Genomic DNA, 19,848 nt, shown 5'->3' with positions numbered 1-19,848 from the left:
TAAGAGCTGCAAGCACTAAAGGGAGATGCTGCAAAGCCACACACAAAAGCAGGACCACGTAAGGAAAGTATTTTAGTGATACCCAAAATGTGAAGTGACTTCATCTCTCCTTGCCCATCCCTGGAACTTTGCCTACACAACTGTTCTGCTACACGGCTTTCACTGTTTCCCTTTCCAGCATCTTCACACCCTTCATCATATTTCTCAACATATTTGCACTGCTAAAAATGCTGAATTTGGCTCTTTTCCCTGCCGTGACTGGGGCTGTGTGTGACCTTGAGTCGAATGCCATTGTAGCAAGCTGTCTCTCACCGTGGGAGCTCTCCCTGCTCTCAGCTTTGAGCACAGGATTTGGGATTTGGTAAAGCAGCACTCCGACAGCTGATGCAGCACTCGCTGATTTTCTCCAGCCACAGAGGTTTATTGTGTGTCCAGGCAGGAACAGCAGTGTTTTACACACACAATGTTCTTTTCAGAAGGCACTCTGGGCTTCACAGCCCCCCGAAAGGGAACGGGGAAGGATCCAGGTACTGCTGCAGCTTCCAGCACCAGCAGGAATTCAGCAATGCACAGTGAAAACATTAAATCCAGCTGGAATTACAGCGACTCTCAAAGCTTAGAAAGAAACCCCAAAACAAACAGTAAAAAGCGCTTTTTTCCCCCTACAATGCTCCTTAACACTCTGCTTGGAGAACTCACTGGCAACAATAAAAGCACTCCTGGGCCCAACATGAATCTCCATTTTCCACACCTCAGGACAGCAGACTATGAGGAGATCCCCAAAGTTTTCTGATCAGCTGCCTTCAAAACCCAGCAGAAATACCTACAACTCTATCTCATCCCAGTGAAACTTCCAGATCCAAGGAAATAGATTGGATTAAAGAAAATCACCAGAATTTTGCTGGACCATGCTTGGAAATGTCTGACTCAAAGCAAGATGAGGTCTGCTTTGTGTGATGGAATATGAAATAATCATGCTTCTTGCATCAGAAAGAATTAACAGGATACCAAGTATAACAGCAGTGTGCATGCAGCTGAAATGGCAAATGGTGATGTGAAAAACCATCTAGTTTTGTTACACAGATGCAACAGATGTCTCTAATTCCCCAAAGCATCCAGAGCAAGCTAAAAGACCCAAATATCTGATATTTTGTACATTAGGAATTTCTGGTGCAATGGGTATTTAGCAAAAGGGAAAAAAAAAATCTTCAAACTACAAAGGGTTTTCCTGTAAACCTCAAAAACCATACTAAAGATGAGGAAGCTTTCCAACAAGTAATGAATAGAATTTTCTTGCATTTTTTCCATGTATTTATGGCATTTTGTTTTTAAATAAACACTTCAAGGGATACAGGGGCGGCTTAGACAAGAAACTTGACACCAGTCCTGGCTTCCAACGTGTGGGACACTGGCAATGTAAATTGAATTACACATCATGGCATGCACAGGAGCCAAATTAATTTGCAGAGGTTATCTACCTTCCAGCAGCTCCCCAGATTTTCATGGCTGGTGCAATAGTTGAAAGGTTTGCTGCAGCCCATCTTCCCCCTCATCTCCCTGCTCTGCATTATGCCAGATTATGCTGTTATATTGGTCTAACTCTATTGCAGAAAAGACCCACATCTTTTTGTGATATATAGGGCCAGAGATGTTGACTTTTTAATGCTGTACCAACCCCATGATAATTATTTCAATTTCACATAAAGATCTTTAAATAGATTGGTTTAGTAAATGATTATGGGGCACTTTGCTATTAAACACCCCCTTTCCACAGTGAGCCAGGGCTGCTGATACCCACTTTGAGGAAGCATCTGAAACCTGGGCACCATCTCCTCCAGCAGCCAAACACTGCTATGTGCCAGTATTTGACAAACACACAGGGAAATCCATACATGCACTGTGCTCATTAATGACACCAAGCTGTCCTTGGAGAGGCTGGATATTAAAAGGCTGAATAAGAGTGATCCCTATATTTTAATGCTTTTACATGGGAGCTGTTAAAAAGTGCTCCCCATTTAGTGGTGTGCCCCCAGACTGCATGCACACAGCTGAAGCAAAAATGAGGTTCAGAGACTGTAATTCAAACGAGGGCTTGAGAAAGAAGAGGACAGAAACCAAAAAATTCTTGATGATTTTAACTTTCTAATCCCCCCAATAACATAAAAAACATTCCATAATCTAACTACAAAATTCCTATTAACAACTGCAAAAAACAGAGCATTCCTGATCATGAATCTGAGACGTTCTTTTTTTAACATTTCATTTCCAGTTCTGAATATTCTCCTATTTGTATTAGATTTGGTGATTAATATGGATCTTATTGTTTCATATAACTTTTAAAAATGCACAACTTCTGATTTATTCCACCTAAGGCTCCCATACCTACATCCCACACATTGCTGGATGTTTTCTCATTAGCTGAGCTCTGAGCTCTCAATGGTTAAGGTGAAAGCTCTACTGAAACAAGCACTTTTGACAGAGGAAAATATTCAGTCTATCATGTACACTGGAAAAATACTGTCCAGTCATCAGCTGTTCGAGTGACATCAAAAATACAGACAGTGCTTTCTCTGATGCAGCTGGGCATGTGAGGGGTACAAGTCCAAAGAGCTTTGCACTGTGCAAAGCCAGCTCAGTTTTATGTGAGATGTTCTAAATACATTAATTGGTGTGATACAAGCCAGGATAAACTGATACAGACTCTGCTGTCATCGCTTGCAGCACTTTGATCATATAAACAAACACCAAAATTAGCATTAGTGGAAGAGAGGCACTGCAAAATCAACAGTGCTGCTTTGCCCCTGATGTATTAAAGCCACAATAAACTGAGTTTGAGCAATTAAAAGAATTTGTTTCCTGTTCATGATGCTATTAGATTTGGACAGATACTGAGGAGATAACAGGATCATAAAGGAACACAGATAACCTAAAGACAAAGTGATCGAGTAAATCACCACTAAATTCAAGATCTGAAACTGGTAGGCATAGAGTGGAATATAAATTATGACAGTGCTAAGCAGTAGAAACATTTGTGAGTTGATAGGGAATGAAAATTTAAATAAAAACATTTCCTGGCCTGCTCAGCCATAACAACATTCTTTTGTTTGCATTCTTTGTAATTTAGCTGCCTGACAACTTCATTCAACCTTCAGCAGCAAACACAGGTATTGATTATCTCTGAACATCCTAATGGCTGGAGATGGGACACAAACCATAAAAGCAGAGTTTCTGGTTACAAGTGAAATTATAGTTTGCCTACAAGATTGCACAATAAATCAGAGAACAAATCAGCCAGCATAGGGCTCTGGGGTCACTGAAGTGATGTTGACACATTACAATAATGAGAACTTGAAACACCTCATGCCCTATTGATTTCTAAGCTGAATCATTGCCACTGCAGGAGATTACAAGAGTGTCTACTGGAATCATGGCCCACGTGGGAGATGCTGATGAGAAACACAAACAACTGCACCAAAATAGTTCTTTACCTGAATCTCTTATAACACAATGCCCTTCTCCCTTGCCCCCTCCCCACGGTCTCAGACGTTCAATCAACGTTTAACTGCTTAACTACCTCACTTATAACAACTTTACTTTCCATTTTCTTCTTTCTATTTTATTTATTTCTTTATTCTCTCTATTTTCATTATTTTATTTATATTTCTATTCTTTCTCTTTTCTTCTTTGCCTACATTAATCATGCAGATACATAACGCAGACTTGATGCTTTAAAACATCTCGCAGAAACTGCGAATTAGAAAACCTAGACTAGAAATGCTTTTTAATATTTCAAATAGCATTCCTGTTTTCACTCAACAGCAAATTATTCTATGCTGTACAAACAATTCAAATAATCACCAACTTATTTTCTCCTCACAGTGGAGAATACAATATGTAAACACCAAAAGCCTTGCCATCAGCTAAAGAACAATAATGCTTCTCTTTTTTTTTTCCTCCTTTTACTTCCACTTGGTAGCACTGAGAACCAAAAAGCTGTCAGAGGGCTGACCAGGGACACAAAATTGTTATAGTCCTGTCACGACAAAAGGAGGGGATAATTTGCACTGCAGCCAATTACTTCAGGAACTCATCATTTTGCTTAAGGGGAGAAAATAATACCTCTATTATTCCTTCCAGCCAGGAGGGCTCTTGCTATACCACAGAGGTGCAAGAAGAGAGAAACTATTTAATTAGAGCCCCCATGGTAAATAAACTTTGAAATTTGTGGCTTATCCTTGCCAATAAGTACTTTTTAAGCACTGCAATGGTGTCCTTAATGAAGCCTAACTGTTCATCAGCTGTCAAACGCAGACCAGAAAAGGGCTAAGTTGGGCTAAGTGAAGGAATCACTCTGTGAAGAACCAGGTAACCTATGGAGAAGAGAAGAAACTTTTACCTCTTCATGCACTTCCCAGTGAAAGGGATTATACAGTTAAATATATCCTAAGGATTAGCTCCTGTTAGGCTCCTCAGAGATATGTTTTTAATCAGCAGCTCTGCACTTGGCATTTACTCCTTTAGGAAGGGGGGAAATTTTCAAGAGAAATTATTTTCTCTTCTTCCATTTGAAATTCAGTGCCATCAGCAAGACTCCAAAGAAAGAGGGAACAGAAGGGCAAGGAATCTCAATTTATGGTTGAGCCCCATCTTTTTAAGTTCCTTTTAATTTTCAAGGTGCTTATCCTCAACCCAGCTCTCGGAGAGTTGTGATTCCCAACCTTCCCTCAAAGTGGATTAGACAGAAGGGAAGCAGGTTTTTAAAGGAACAGAGGTGTTTGTGCTTGTGCAGGTGTGTGAGGATGCACTTGTGAACACACATATCCCCCCTGCCACCACCAGAGCACCTGCAGTTATTTCTTCTTGCCTTCCCTCTCCCCTTTTCCCAGCAGATACCTCGATTTTTCCTCCCTGCCCATGCCCAGGCTGCTGCTCCAGCTCCTACCTAAGCCTGGTAACTACACTTGAACTGTCCATCCTCATTGTCCCTGAGAGACATCCTCAAACAAATGAGAGCACATCAGCAGTGCCAAGTGCCAAAACCCAGCAGCTACAACCATTTTTAATGGGGCAAAACCATCCCCATCAGCTCAATCTGGGGCCCTAGGGGCAAAGTTCATTACCAACACAGAAACTGCAGAGCAGGACAAGCTACCTGCCTAAAAAAACAGGCTTTTCTGGGAGGAAAATTCAATCTCTCAAAAGTAGAACAGGTTTTTGACAACTGGAAAATGGTGCTAACAGGAAATCCAGTGAAGGAGATGCTCGGTGTTTGCACAGAAAGAACAAACAGCAGAGAGCACAACAGCAAACAGGACAGGCTGCAAAGATGCTGCAGGACTTGGTGAGAGTTAGAGAGTGCACAGAGATGTGGACATTAATTACCAACCGAGCTGCCAAGGCTCAGCCCTTGCTCTCAGCCAGCTTCCACAAAGAGAAGCAAATCCCACTCAGATTATTGAGGTGATCTGTTAGGGCTGTGCATGTTTCTCTTGTTTTATTGTTTCTATAGGTTTTTTTCTATTAGAGGAAACCTTATATTCAGCATTCCCCTTGTAGTTCTGGGACTTCTACAGAATCTGTATCAGCAAATGTAACAAATCTCTAATATCAATCTCAATTAATGGCATGCTAGAATTCATTAGACGATCATTTTCACAACTCTTGATGCTGGGCAGCATTAGCATACAATCATATCTCCATTTATCATTTTTCATCAAAATACAAGTCAAATAAGGGGGAATAGTCTATTCAGTAAGAAAGGCTTATTTATTAATACTAAAAGATAGTTTCAGAAATTTTTACCATGCAGCTAGCATATAAATACATGGAAAATTAAAATAGCTATAAATGTGTTATTAAAATCCATATTCTGGGATAAATACAATGGGAAAGAGACTGAATTTTGACAAAGAAACTATGCCAGCACAAAAAATACTGCAATTTTATCTCCGTTTTGTCAGTAAGAGAAAGTCTCAGCAGCATCTTCATCATTTGTAAACCTCATTTCCAAGAAGTCAGAGCAGTACAATCACTGGCACGTGACACCCTGCCAGGAACTTGCCCTGTAATTTGCAAAGTTTGCACAGTTTAGTCAGAATGAAAATTAGAATGAAATTTGCAGCAGAGGGTCCAAGAGAACATCCATGGTAATGACAGAAGATCAATCTGGTTAAAAGATTACAAGATTCTTATACAAAACCCAGAAAAATAACACTAAGGCTGCTTATTTTTTAAAGGAAATAAAAAGCAGACTCAAAATAAATACTAACAGCTGGCACAGAGAACTGGAAAATTCAGTTCTCAGAAAAAAAGGACATGGGAATATGCAACGAAAAATAATAGAAAAGGAGAAAGATATCTGTCCTTCCACAAATTCTACCTGTCAGAATCTTTTTTAAACACTTCAGGTACACGTAATTGGAAGATTTATTGCCAAAGATGTGTTGCCAAACCTGGATACCCAAGGAAATGCAATGAGTGTTCAAAGGAGAACTACATTATATCCTGATGACTGAAACCTGTTGCCTTGAGGATTAAACTCATCTCTTCAACATTAAAAACCAAGGTAAAGCTGTTCCCAGTGTCCTGCTCAGCCCAAAGTAAAACAGATCTGAAATAAGCTCAAGTCTGAGCAAGGCACTGTATTTCTCTCTACCTGCTTCTTTGCCTTCATTTAGAGGGTAACACTGAAAGTCTCAGAGACACTTCTTTTTGATTCTTTTGTTAAAATTGAGGAGGTGGGATTTTTTGGGGTTTTTTTTGCGGATTTTTTTTTAACTATTCCCTGCTCGGTACTGAAGCGGGGCTGGGGTTTTCCTCTTTGCCACACGATGTCAGTGTTGCCGAGTAAAAGCTGGGAATTTGCATATTTATCGGGACTCAAATAAAAGTCGAGAGGTTTTGGTCCGTTAAGGCGATCACGGGACAACTTCACCGAGCCGAAAGATGCCCCAGTTCAATCCATGCCAAAATTCCAGAGGAAGGAAGGAAGGATGCTCACGTTCCCAGGCAACACGGAATGACAGCCGTGTCACCATCAGCATCCTTCTGCGCTTTGCTGTCTGCAGGGGATTGTGTAATCCCACCTCTGCATCCCAGAAGCTTCAGTTTCTGATGAAAATTAATCCGTGTTATGTTTATAAACCTCGTGAAGTAAATGGAACGTGAGAGCAAAACTTCAAACGTTGCTCAAAAGGTAAAAGCAGCCCTGGCGCTCCCACATCACTGGGGAATGCTGCCGGTTCCAACTGGGTAATTGGCCCATCCAGCTGTGGCAGAGAAGAGGATTTCATACCTGAATGGGGGAGGGAATTGTGCCATAACCTGCTCCCTAACCCTTCAGCACACATCTCTTCTGGAGCTATCATTTTAAAACATAAAAATACGCTTCCTAGAAAATTCATAGTGCTGCTAAGGCACAATCAAATTCAATCCTTGCTCTCAGTCACCCAAACCTGGAGAGAGAATGGAGGCCTGAAAATAACAGGATCACTGTAAAATATATCCTTTATACCTTATAACTAAAAATCCAACCATATGGATTTTTCAGAACCTGATCTTTCTTGTTGCAATACCACTGACAAAAGATTCAAAGTAACTTTTCTTGAACACTTGCTTTCTTTTTTATGCCTCAGTCCCACTTTTTCCCCCTATAATCCCTTTGTATCTCTTACTAGCCCACACTGTGTCCCACATTTGGGGTATGACAGGTTAAAAGTCACACTATGTCACCTTCTGACTTCAAACACTGGAATGTGATTCATTCTTCTGTGCAGCCACGAATAAAAATCCTTCCCAAATGGGGGATGGGGAGAAGGTACCAGCAAAAGTTCAGCTCCTGTGTGTGTTTGAGGCTGTTTAATTTGCACTAAAAAGCCCAGCAGATGTATGAAACACTGCCTGAGGTCTAATGTACACACTGATGTACCCAGACAGAAGCTTAAAACTGTAGGAAACAAGAGCAGGAACATGAAAAACTACAAAAGGTGGATGCAAATGCTATTTTCCTCGGCATATCTGTCTCCCTCACCATCTGTATTGACAGACTTTTATTTTTTTAGCACTCCTGCACAAAAAGAAATTAGAAAAGAAATGGTAATTGTAAATATTGAAGATTATGGCCATGTTGCTCCAAATCCCTTGCCCACTTGTTACAAGATACTGCTGTGCATCTTGTGTCTTTCCCGTTAACATTTCATGGAGAACTTCCACGAACATACGTTTGTTCTCGTTCCCAACACTTTGTTCTCTCACTGTGACAGATGGCTTTACACTGAAGCATATGAAAATATTAAATTCTTTATCAACCTGTTGAAGTTTGAATTGCCTGTAAGTAATAACCATCTTGGCATCTATTCCTTTAATACAGATATTACAGAAAGCGATTTAGTGCCTCCATATCAGTTTGCTATTTGTCACAGACTATTCTAAAACTACAGTTTTCCTTGAACTTGATTAATAGTAGCATTGTTTCATACAAAATAATATAATGTCCAAGCAGAATATTATGTTTTGCTATTTGTTTATCCAGAAGAATTGGAAAATTAATTTTAAAAATGACAGTTACAACAGGGATTTGTGCTGTACCAAAAAGGAGTGGGGAGAATGCTGGGGCTTGGCTTCCTGCTGCTCCTTTCCTGTCCAAACACAGCAACTGATGGAGCACTGTCTTCAAATTCTGAGTCAGTTCTCTACAAGACAATATTCTATCCTGTGCCAGACTCGTTGTTGGTTTCAGTAATTAGATAAAAGAACAAACCCACAAAACATGGTGAAAAGAGGGTGTCCAGCATGCTTATCACATTGAATCAAGCAACTCCAGTTTCAGTCAGTAAACTGAAATTCCCAAGGTCCACTGGTTAAGAACACATCCTTTTTATTTCTATTATTTCCTGAGCTGGAGGTATTTGACAAGAGGTTGATGGCTCCTATATGGAATGTGTAGAATACTGCATAGAAAATAGCACAACAGAGCCTCTCTGGCCCCAAGGCACTCTTACACGTCTCAAATAGCGAAATAAAAAGTCTCAACTAATGTTGAGTGCTAATATGTTCTGTGTAATCAGCTTTTTATTAAAAAAAAAAACTTTAATGTTATGTTATTAATAGCTATGAAAGTCTGCACAGTCCTCACATGAAAAAAAATTGCTTTCTATTAACAAAACAAAAATATATTCCAAATGTCTTTATTTTAAATGCTGAAAGCAATATTACAGGAATAAGGGGAGCTGGGGTACGTAATATAGATGTTATAAGAGGTTCTACAGAACCAGCCTTCAAATACATCAACTCTATAATACCTGTCTTGTCTCTTAGTGAGGGGATTATTCAGAACTTCCATAAATACAGACCAAGGACTTTCTCAGAACTAAGTGGCCATCTCCAGCTGAGTTCCCCCAGCAACCACAGTGTGAGAGATGAGACAGCGCAGAGGGGAGCTGGGAGCAGGGATTGAAGAGGTGTACACCCCTCACTGCACTGTTCCTCAAAAAAGATCCAGGATTTTATCAGAAACTTTGCAAAACTCCAGTATTTTCTCAACTCTGTTCCTAGGAAACACTTGTGATGTCGATTCGCTGCCTCACCTCACAGTGTGACAGCAGCAGGAGGTCAGATCCTGAACTTGGGTTAAAAAACCCTTCTGGTAAGAACATGAGAGATTTGCCTCTAAATGGGAAGTAAATTTGGTATTTGAGAAAGATTTTCTATTTTAGAAAAACACAGCACTGAGAATGAGCTACAAATCAATTCTGCAGAACATATTTACACACACAGCTGCATTTTTCTGGCATTTGCTTCCCAAACTTTCCCTAAAAGCCTCCAGTGATAGAAATCCCATAATCTTCCTAACTCATCTGATGAAATATTAAGTATTTTTACAATCAGGAAGTCTTTCTAATGCCCAGTCTAAACCTTCCTTTGTGTAATTGAAGCTCACAGCTTCTCAACCTACTCACTGCAGCCATGGAGGAGAAGAACATGTCAATGCTGTTACATCCAATTATATGTCAGAATTTGTTTCTTTAAGCAGAAATGCAGCCTCGTGTCTGCAGGATTGAAAGATCAAATGAAACATCTGTTACCAACTCAAGCTGGACCCAGGCACTTTCTGCAATGTGAAGGGAAATGAAAAGGAAATTTCTCAGTGGGGAAAAAAAGGGCAATTCCTTTTACAATGCCAAAATGAAACGTGCCAAGGTTTCAGTGCTGTCTGGCTCTTTTCTTCTGTGTTTCCAGTTTTCTTAACACATAGGTAAAATTTGGAAATTTGTTAAAATAACTGAGAAGGATTGGTAGTTACCTGACCCTCGTCCCAACCTTCAGTGAAATAACTGCCTGAAAATACCTGCTTGTATCCAGTTATAATTCTACAGTCTATGTGCACCGCAGACAAAGCTTTGGGGGAATAAATGTATACATCCTGCATGCCTTTCCTAAAGATAATTCCCCACAACAATCTCAGCTCCCTCATCCATCTTTGTCTTCAGTTATCTTAACAGGCAAAATGCCCTTGGCTCCTCCAGTGGTGCTAAAACCTGGAGGAAATAAGAAGAGCCCAAGCCAGCTCCCTCCTGAGAAGGCACAAGATAATCCACCTGAGTCATGCACTCGGTGCATGATGAGCTGGAGTTTGTAACCTCCACTTCTCATGTTCTACACCACAGCCAAAGTCAAGCTGTGCACCAGCCAGTGACTCACAGCCCATTATTTCATAATATTAGTCATTTAGCTGATAATTACAAAAACAAAAAACAAAGGTTTACTACAAATTCATGGAATGGATTTGTATCATTTTCCATAGATGCAAATGTATTTCAAAACTGCAGAAGCTTGTCCCATTTTTTCCCAGTTGTGCTTCACCCTCAGTTCTGAGGGGCTGGAGTGGCCCGTTGCTCTCCAGATCCTGGTGTGACACAGGAAGGAAGGAAGGAAGGAAGGAAGGAGCTCATGCAAGGACAGATCCTGCTGGAGTCACCTTCCTGGAGTGCAGAGCTTGGAGCAGCACCTCACAGCCCTTCCTGCACCCAGCACTTGTCTTCTGAATCCTTGCCCTGCACTTCCTCTCTCCCCACACTTGTCCTGTGAGGTTAAACCGACAGGATAAATGAGCAATAACTCAGGGAAATTCATCCCCAGAAAGGATCTGAACCGTGAGCAGGCAGAGCTAATCAAGTCTTGAATGTATCAGCAGAAGTTTATAACTTTTACCTTTTTATGAGACAGATGATCACACACACATATCCACTCTTCTATAAATTTGAGAGAGTGATAAAACTTTCTAGCAGACTTTGGCAAAATAAAAAACCTCTTAACCTCCATTGCAAAAAAGCCCAATATGCATCTTAGAGATCTCAAGTCAGCTGTGACAGCCACAGCCTCAAATGTCTAACATCTTACAGTAATAATATTGTAATCCTGATTATAAATCATGGCAAATATTTGTCTTCCAAGGTAAACTATCTGAATGCAATGATATCATTTATATGCAAAATGTTCTAAAAGAATGTCTTAGATGCAAAATGAAGATTTCCAATCTAAATGATAACTAGAAAAGGTTAAAGCAAAATACAGAAATTAAAACACCTGGGACAGAATCCTCAGGTCTGAACGACAATCTCTGTCATAAAAGACTTGCACAGGGAGCAGGGATCTTTTATTTTGTATTTTTTTTTCAGGTTCCCTGAGAAGATAAAACACTCAGCTCATCTGGAGCATGAGAGATTTTTATTTGTCGAGCAAAAAAAAATATTTGTCAAGACAGTAAAGACTTCTAAGCACTGGAACAGGTGGTCTGAGGAGGTAAGGGACCCTCCCTTCCTGACAGCTTGAAAGAGTAGCAGGATGTCAATTATCAGTGACTCCTGACTCCTTGCAGGGAGCAGGGCTGGGCTCCATGACATGGAAGAGTGTCCTCTGCATCACTGGTTTTAAAAATCCACACCAATATTTAGGATGAAGTTTTTAAAGTGACAAAAAACCCAATTGTACATGGGCAAAAAATTAGACATTTTTATAACTGTCTTGCAAGCTGGGATAAAAGGATTTTTCACATAAATGCCTCACTGTAACACCAGGATGGAGTTTTGTTCTGTGCTTGCTCAGTCATGTCTGGGAAAAAATGAATGAAAGCAGATCTGCCTCCCCTCTGCAGAGTGCCCTGCCCAGGAATGCCAGCATTAATTAGAAGAAACACTCACAGACACGACACTTCTATTAATTAGAAGAAAGACCAACACACAGCCAGGCTTGAGCTTTATTTTTCATTGCCCAGTAGGTCATGGCTGCTGCAGGAAGAGCCCATAACAGCCATACAGCATCACTCTGTGCTTTTTTGCATACAGTTTTCATGTTCCATCATGTTTCATCATGTTTTCATGTTTCATCATGTTTTCATGTTTCATCATGTTTGCTCTTTGCTCTTGCTCCTTCTAAAAGTTTGTTTCTTTTACTTAGAGCAAGACCTGAGCAGTGCAATTTCTCCTCCCACAGGACACTCAGGATTGCACAGCAGCTCAGTCCCTGCAGCTGCTGCCTGTCCCAAAGGTATCAGCAACCCCCTGGACACTCCTTTTAAAGCCTCATTTTGTTGATAACTCACAGGCTGTAGCACTTTTCACAGCTGAGCTCTCCCCTGACCACCAGGTCCTGGCTCTAAAGCCCATCCTGAAGTCCCTGAATTCAGAAGGGGGGCAATCAGTGAGCCACAGCTACCACAGGGAGCTGCTAAAACCTTCTGTTCTTGAGATTAAAACTGGGCAAACAGAACTTCAAGCTGTAACATGACTGCACTCAATTTGATTTACCAGTTCTCATAAAACCATAGAAACTTGTTTAAGAGACCGTGACATCTTGAAAATATAATTGGAAGTAAACAAAATATAGCAAAATACCCAATGCCAATTCTTAATATTTCCCTTTAGCAAATTCTTTCTTCCTGTTGTTGCTCAAAGAATGAGCAAGGGTAAGAAAAAGGCTCAAGCTTTCAAATATGAAAGTCAAAATGAAATTAAGTTGCTTCCCACAGCCTCTCTGTTGGTACAAAGTTCAGTCTGCCACGATTGGATTTTTGATTCTGCTGGCACTGGGAAAGCCTCACGACTGGACTGGAATGAAATGCCATTTGAAATGAGATCTGTTTCTGTGATGATTTTGCTCCCTGGCACAGCAGTGGTATCCTGCTTTTCCTGGGATTAGTGCAGGATTACAGCCTCGGCGGGTGCTGGCTTAACCAGCAAGGTGGAAAACCAGGACATCCCACCACTGTTCACCATCCAGACCTCATCAATAAACACTTGTTTTGAAAACAGCTAAAGTATTCAAATGAAAGCATGAAATGACAGTCATTTTCATTACTCTTGCAAAATATTCTAAGGAAAATAAAAAAGCTAATGGTTTGAGATTACTCTGTGTCACAGCCAAATATCAAACCTTCCCTGCAAGCACAGGTATATTCTTTTATAAAATGCATCTCCTGCTCTTGTCCACACAACCTGTAGCTATCATACCTCAAAAAGCTGGGCCATGAAAAGCCAGAGGTGGCCTGCTGTCCCCAGGATTACAGCCCCAAGGACATGGCCTGTCAGAAAGGCAGAGCAACTGGAGAAAGGCAAACACTTCATGCTGACACAGAAAGGTAAAACTCACATGTAACAGTCCAGGAGGGAGCCAGGATGCTCTAGCAGGACCTGATGGAAATGTTATGTTCTTAGAAGAGTTGCTTCAGTTCTTCAACGATACTGAGGCTCATCTTAAATTCCCAAAATGATGCTGGTTTTGTTAAGAGCACCAGGCAATAGTGCAAGTTCTCAGTGCCACATCTGCCTCTCACCTCACTTGACTGTAAGAGTTTCTTACAGTTAAAGAAGCCATTAGAGCCAGGTTAATTAAAATCAGTCAGAAACAAGTCCTCATGTAAACTACAACTCATTTGTCTGGAAAAACGATCAAACATCATTCCTGGATTCCTATTAGTCATGGAATCAGAAAGGTCAGCTTTAACAAGGAAAATATTTAAGTTAAAAAAGACATAAACACCTGTCCAGGGAGCAGCACAGCACAAGCAGAATAATTCACATATGCAAAGTGTGGGAGGTTGTTCTCAGGATTTTTCATCACGCTCCACCACAGTAGCAGTGAACAGAAAATCTCTGCTAAAGTTCTGACCAAGTTCAATTTGGGCCATTAGTCATCAGTGCCATGATTTACATCTGGTCATGTCCCTCCCCTTCTCTTCCCAGCTAAATTTGCAATAATTACCAGAGGGGAAACCTGCTTAAAATTTCTGAACATCAAATACATAAAAACAGGATATTAAAAAATAAACACCAAAAAAAAAACCCCAACAAAACCAAAACAGATCCTCTGGTCTTCCACATGAAAATGTTGATGGGATTTCTAATCATCATTAGCAAAACCCTATATATTTCATACATATTAAATACTGATTTTTAAAAGCTTCTTTCATTAATTTCTAAATATTTAACCAGTTTGGTTTTTTTAATTATCTCTACCAAAATGCAGGTAATTAATGAGTAGCTGCTGAACTCCAGGCATCCAAAACAGAGGAAAATAACAGTGTTTCCTTCTCCTGAGAATAAAAATACTTAAAAAAACCTGTGGGTGAGAAAGTAAAGCAAGATGATTTGCAAGAGTTTCTGGAGTATGGAGGTGTACATTGTTTTTGTCAACACCTGCCACAAAGGAACATTTTGAAGTTTTTATGTCTCTAAAAAAATACTGGAGGGATATTAAGTCCAGGCAGTAAAACCGGGCTCTTTGTCATGTTTAATTGCTCAGATTCATAACCTAGTTTTGCTGAATCTGGATGTTACTGCTGACTCAAGCACTTTCTCCATTTTAATACTGTAGAATAAGTTTGTGTGTCTCCACTCCTGTGAGACAAAAGCATTTTTTTTTAAATATTCCTGACCAGCAGTGAAATTTCTCTCTGCAGAAGCCTCATTGCTGTGCAGGAAATCTGTAATTAATTACAGAACAAAAAAACCAAGAAAATCCTCTCTGATTGCAGCCTGGTGAGGGAAGCCCACACTGTGCCTCATTTCCAAAGACAATGAAGGGAATCACAGGCTCTGCAGTTTAGCACTAAAGTGTGAGTGAAATGAAAAGAAGAGCAGGCACGATGAGGACAAGCAGAAAACAGAAATGCTGGCACTCAACTCCAATCCCACAAAGCAAACAAGTCCCCACACTGTCCAAAATGAAGTTCAGCTGAGGTAAAAGCAGTGACTGCACAAAGTCACTGAAGACAGAGACTTTGCCACGTACCTTAACATCTCCACCAGATACCCTACAAAGCAAATTAAAATAAAATAAAATGGCAAATACTTGTTCCTACAGACAGAGAACTCCACGGCTGACACGATAAATTTAGAAGGAAATGCCACCAGAGGAGAGTTTTGGCAGTGACACATTTATTTCTTTTCACTGTCTGGTATCTCACCCAAATGCAATCCCAGAGCATTTGGATTTCAGATAAAGTGTTTTTGTGATGCACCCTTTGAAAGGACAAGCCTGTGTTTCTCTTCCACCTGGTGACTGTGAATTTATGGAACTTCCTGCGAGTTTCCAAATTCCTGATCTCCTCCCAGCTCATGTTTTTTAGAAAACATTCCATTCCTTTGTAACACTTTCCAAGACAATGTTAAAGGCAGAACTCTGCTAAGCTGATTTGCACCTAGATTGGAAATATACCTATTTATGGCACAGTAAAAGTTTGGAAATTTTATCCTCACATAAAGATAATTTCAAAAGTTATGCTTAGTTCCTAGGAGATGCTGTAAATTATGTCCCAATCTTGAAATATATATAAAAGCCCCAAAACACTGAAAAGATCTCTGAAACAATCCAGGCCCTCTGCAGGCTTTGTTCCCATCTCTAAACCCTAGAAAGGTACAATCCTGTGACACAATCCTTCTAACAAAAACTCCAAAATCCCTATCACTGAACTCAACTGAAAGCTTGACTTTAGTAGCTTGATTTTTACTAAGGAGTTAAAAATAACTCTTTCATAGCACATTGTTTGCTTAAATTAAAATATGAAGTAAAAGCCAGACAAGATATTTTCTATAGTTAAAACTCCCTACATATTTTTCCCCACTTTACTTTTTCACAATTATCACCACAATAACTTAAAAGTGTGAGTTAACCACATTCCTCTCTTTTCTCCTCTTTAATTTGATGCTTCAGTTACCATTTTTAACATATTTATCTTCATAAAACCAATTAAAAATTCAATAGCAATATTTTTCCTTACAAAAGGAAAAGCCTGAACTTCCAATATTATTCTTGAGAACATTTCTCTAGACCTTTTCTTAGCATTTCAAATACCACCAAGTTTATCACTTGAACAATCAATTTATTACTTGTTCCTGGATAAGTTTTCTGGTTTATGAGCAAAATTGAGATCCTATGTGAAACTTTTATTACAAAAAGAATAAATTTGAACGACTCCATGATAATGTTGATACTGAAGTGTTTGGAAGTCAGAAACACTGAAGGTAACACCTTAAAATTGCTTCATCCATCCATTGTTAAGGTATTCTGATTTCAAATATTTACTCAAGTGGGATAAACAAGAACATAAAGCTCAAACTTTGTAAAAGTGTGCCTGGAAAGGGGTGCAATGAACGGTGCTGACACTCCTCCAGGTATCAGGGGGTGTGGAGAGACACTGATTAAATGGAACTCCTGCCCACAGCTTCCAGAGCAGGCAGTGGGAATGGGAGCTGCTGTGTGTTCACAGCATCTCAAACCCCAAAAAAGGGACTGCTTTGGGAAGGAGAACTCCAAAAGGGATAATGAAACCCCTCCTAGATCCATCGATTTAAAGGAAGCAAAGCTGATGTTTGACAGACACTACCCAGGCATGCACAGAGAAGCCCATATAAAGGATAAAACCCCAAAATCCACTTTTATATTTGTTTTATAAAATTATTCAAATCTGAAAAACTAATAATTCTCCACAGCACTACTGCTCCTGCTCTAGACAAGGGAACACTGATCATTAGCAGTTTTGCTCACTTTTCAACCTTACTTGCATGTTCAAGAAATGGATCAACAACAGGAACATTAAATATCTAGAGAAAAAAGCTACAGTGTGTGGTCAGAATATCAAGACATTCAAACTTTATACATATCTGTTGCTTCACTTTAGAAATACATGTGGAAACAGTGTACTGCACGTAAACTGATTTTTCTAAATACTTCATAAGAAAAAATAATGGAAACTTTCTATGTAACACTTGTATGAATCCTATTTACTTCTGCATTAAGACCAAATTCCTTATCACTACAGAAGTGATAAATACAAAGGTTGTTTTGGATCTTACTAAATTCCTCAGTATCCATCAAAATCAAATACCTGAGGTGGAATTTAATGTACAGTCCTGGAAGCAATGTGATTTTACGGTGTCTGAACTGCAGAGCCCAGCATTCCACTACTGGGCTGTGCCAGAGCCTCCTCCATGTGACAGCAAGTCTTTCAGAAATATTGTACCCCTAATATTATATTATTAGGAGTCTGGAAGAGATTCCTGTTTTTAAATGCTAGAGAAATCCACATTCCCCACTCCCTTCAACATTTTTTACACACTTTGAAGTGTGTGGGTTTTTAGCTTTATTGCTAAAGTCATTCAAAGTATTTAAATTACTTTGCAATTATATCCAGCTGGAAACCGATAGGCATTTTTAAATCCCAGTCTTTTATACCCTGTTCCTGCTTTTCTCAATGTAAATACATATAAATGGATTGTTAGCCAAAATTACCTGTGTGTTTAAATTGTATATATTAACAAAATGCTGCTGCTGTTATATCCCACGCATTTTAACAAGCACAGTAATAAAACCTTCAAATACTCATAAATTGTGTTTTCCAAGATCAGTATATTACACCAATGAGACACAGGGACCCTAAAGTTAAACAGGAGCCCAGGCTGGTGAGGAATCCTGCAAGCTGCCTGCTGAAGGCAATAATCCACCTGACAAACCCCCTCCTGCCCTCTCTCATATGAATGCTAACACATATTCCATCCACAGAAGGCCAAGCAGCTTCCTGAAGATGAAGTTCACATGAACTTCAGCCCAGCACGGAGGGAGAATGGATGATGGGAGTTGTTTTCTGCCGCATCTCGCCGAGGTGCGCTCGCAGCCACAGAAACACGGGCACGGCGGGGCTGGCTTGGCACAGCGCACACCTGGGCTCAGCTTCAGCCCAGAGCATCCCTCTGCCCCCGGGCACCCAGCCCAGCCCGCGGGGAGCCCGCTCTGCTCCGCCCGCCGCCCGCGGCACCTGCCCGCCATCCCCAAATGTTCACCTGCCCGGCATCCCCAAATCTTCTCCTGCCCGCCATCCCCAAATCTTCATCTGCCCGCCATCCCCAAATCTTCACCTGCCCGCCATCCCCAAATCTTCACCTGCCCGCCATCCCCAAATCTTCACCTGCCCGGCACCCTCTCACCTGCCCGGCATCCCCAAATCTTCACCTGCCCGGCACCCTCTCACCTGCCCGGCATCCCCAAATCTTCACCTGCCCGGCACCCTCTCACCTGCCCGGCATCCCCAAATCTTCACCTGCCCGGCACCCTCTCACCTGCCCGGCATCCCCAAATCTTCACCTGCCCGGCACCCTCTCACCTGCCCGGCATCCCCCGCCGCCCTCCCGCGGAGGTTCCCGCAGCCCCAGAGCCGCACATGCCGAGCGGCCCCGGCCCCTCCCGGCGGGCTCAGCCGGGGCTCCGGGCGCTCTCCGGCGCAGGCACAGGACGGATCCCGCCCTCCCCCGGCCGGGATCGCTCCGGAGCTGCCGCTGCCTTACCTGAAGGGCATCTCCCACGCCCGCAGGCAGCTGCCAAGGTTTCATGGTCGGCGGTGATGCCGGCGCGGGGCCGGGGGGAGCCGGGAGGAGCCGGGAGGAGCCGGGGGGAGCTGATGGGAGCCGGGGGGAGCCGAGGAGAGCCGGGGGGAGCCGGGCGGCCCCGGCCGGCCCCGCAGCCCCGGCAGCATCCACCGCCCCCCGCAGCCCGGCGGGCACGGTGCCGTGCCTGCCCCGCGGAGCAAGGGCCGGGAGCCGAGGGCAGCTCCGCTACACCCGCAGCAGCCCCGATGGCCCCGGGCCAGCGCTCGGCACTCGGAGCTGCTGCTCTCCAGCCAGCGGGGAGCCCCCGCAGCCCCGGGCCGCCTCCCCTGCTCCAGCCGCCTGTGCCGGAGCTCGGCCGAGCCCGCTCGGCTTGTCTGGAGATAACAGCAGCTCCACGCCGGCTTAGCTAAAAAACACAGCCTTGTGGGAAAGGAAGGTGGGCACGGGAGAGCAGATTACGCTCAATAATTCATTTATGGAGCGGCTTAATGGATGGGCTAAATATTAGCTGCTTATTAAAATATTAGACGTGGTGCTAAAGTTTGCAGGGGTTCGCTGTTAGGAGCAGTCTTATCTATACGGAATGGATAACGTTTGGATTAAATGATGATTATCTCTAGTGAAATTCTGAATTCCTTTTAGAATAATATTGCAGACTATGTCATTTTTGAGACAAAAACTGTCTGGAACTGAAACAAAACCTGAACATTTTGCACAAGAGATGGCAGCAATTAACCCATTTGCAGAGAAGAAAAAAAGTTTCAGACAAACATTAAAAACTGATCTCTTTCACTACAAAAATCATTGCTTGTGCCCTGCAAAATAAGCTGCTATTTCAAAGTACATCTATTTATACAACTGAAGATACAAGCTGCAAACAACCACTTGTACGCTATTGAAAAATTCCAGAGATGCTACTCAGAAGGCTTCTCTAATTCTGTAAAAAGAATTTTCATACCACCCATTCAGTATT

At 41.7% G+C, this 19,848-nt stretch overlaps 1 protein-coding gene across 11 annotated transcripts in view; it reads right to left on the bottom strand.

Annotated features, from left to right (window-relative positions):
• The window catches only part of RBFOX1 (RNA binding fox-1 homolog 1), a 773,250-nt gene that overhangs the window by 559,688 nt on the left and 193,714 nt on the right, over positions 1-19,848 (bottom strand). The window lies entirely within an intron of this gene.

Source organism: Pseudopodoces humilis, chromosome 18 (genome assembly GCF_049639895.1).
Source record: "Pseudopodoces humilis isolate 2021_Gansu_Grassland_sample_001 chromosome 18, ASM4963989v1, whole genome shotgun sequence".
NCBI classification, from domain to species: Eukaryota; Metazoa; Chordata; class Aves; order Passeriformes; family Paridae; genus Pseudopodoces; species Pseudopodoces humilis.
The sequence above is the reverse complement of the archived record's forward strand: the minus strand, read 5'-3'. Positions and strand labels throughout refer to the sequence as shown.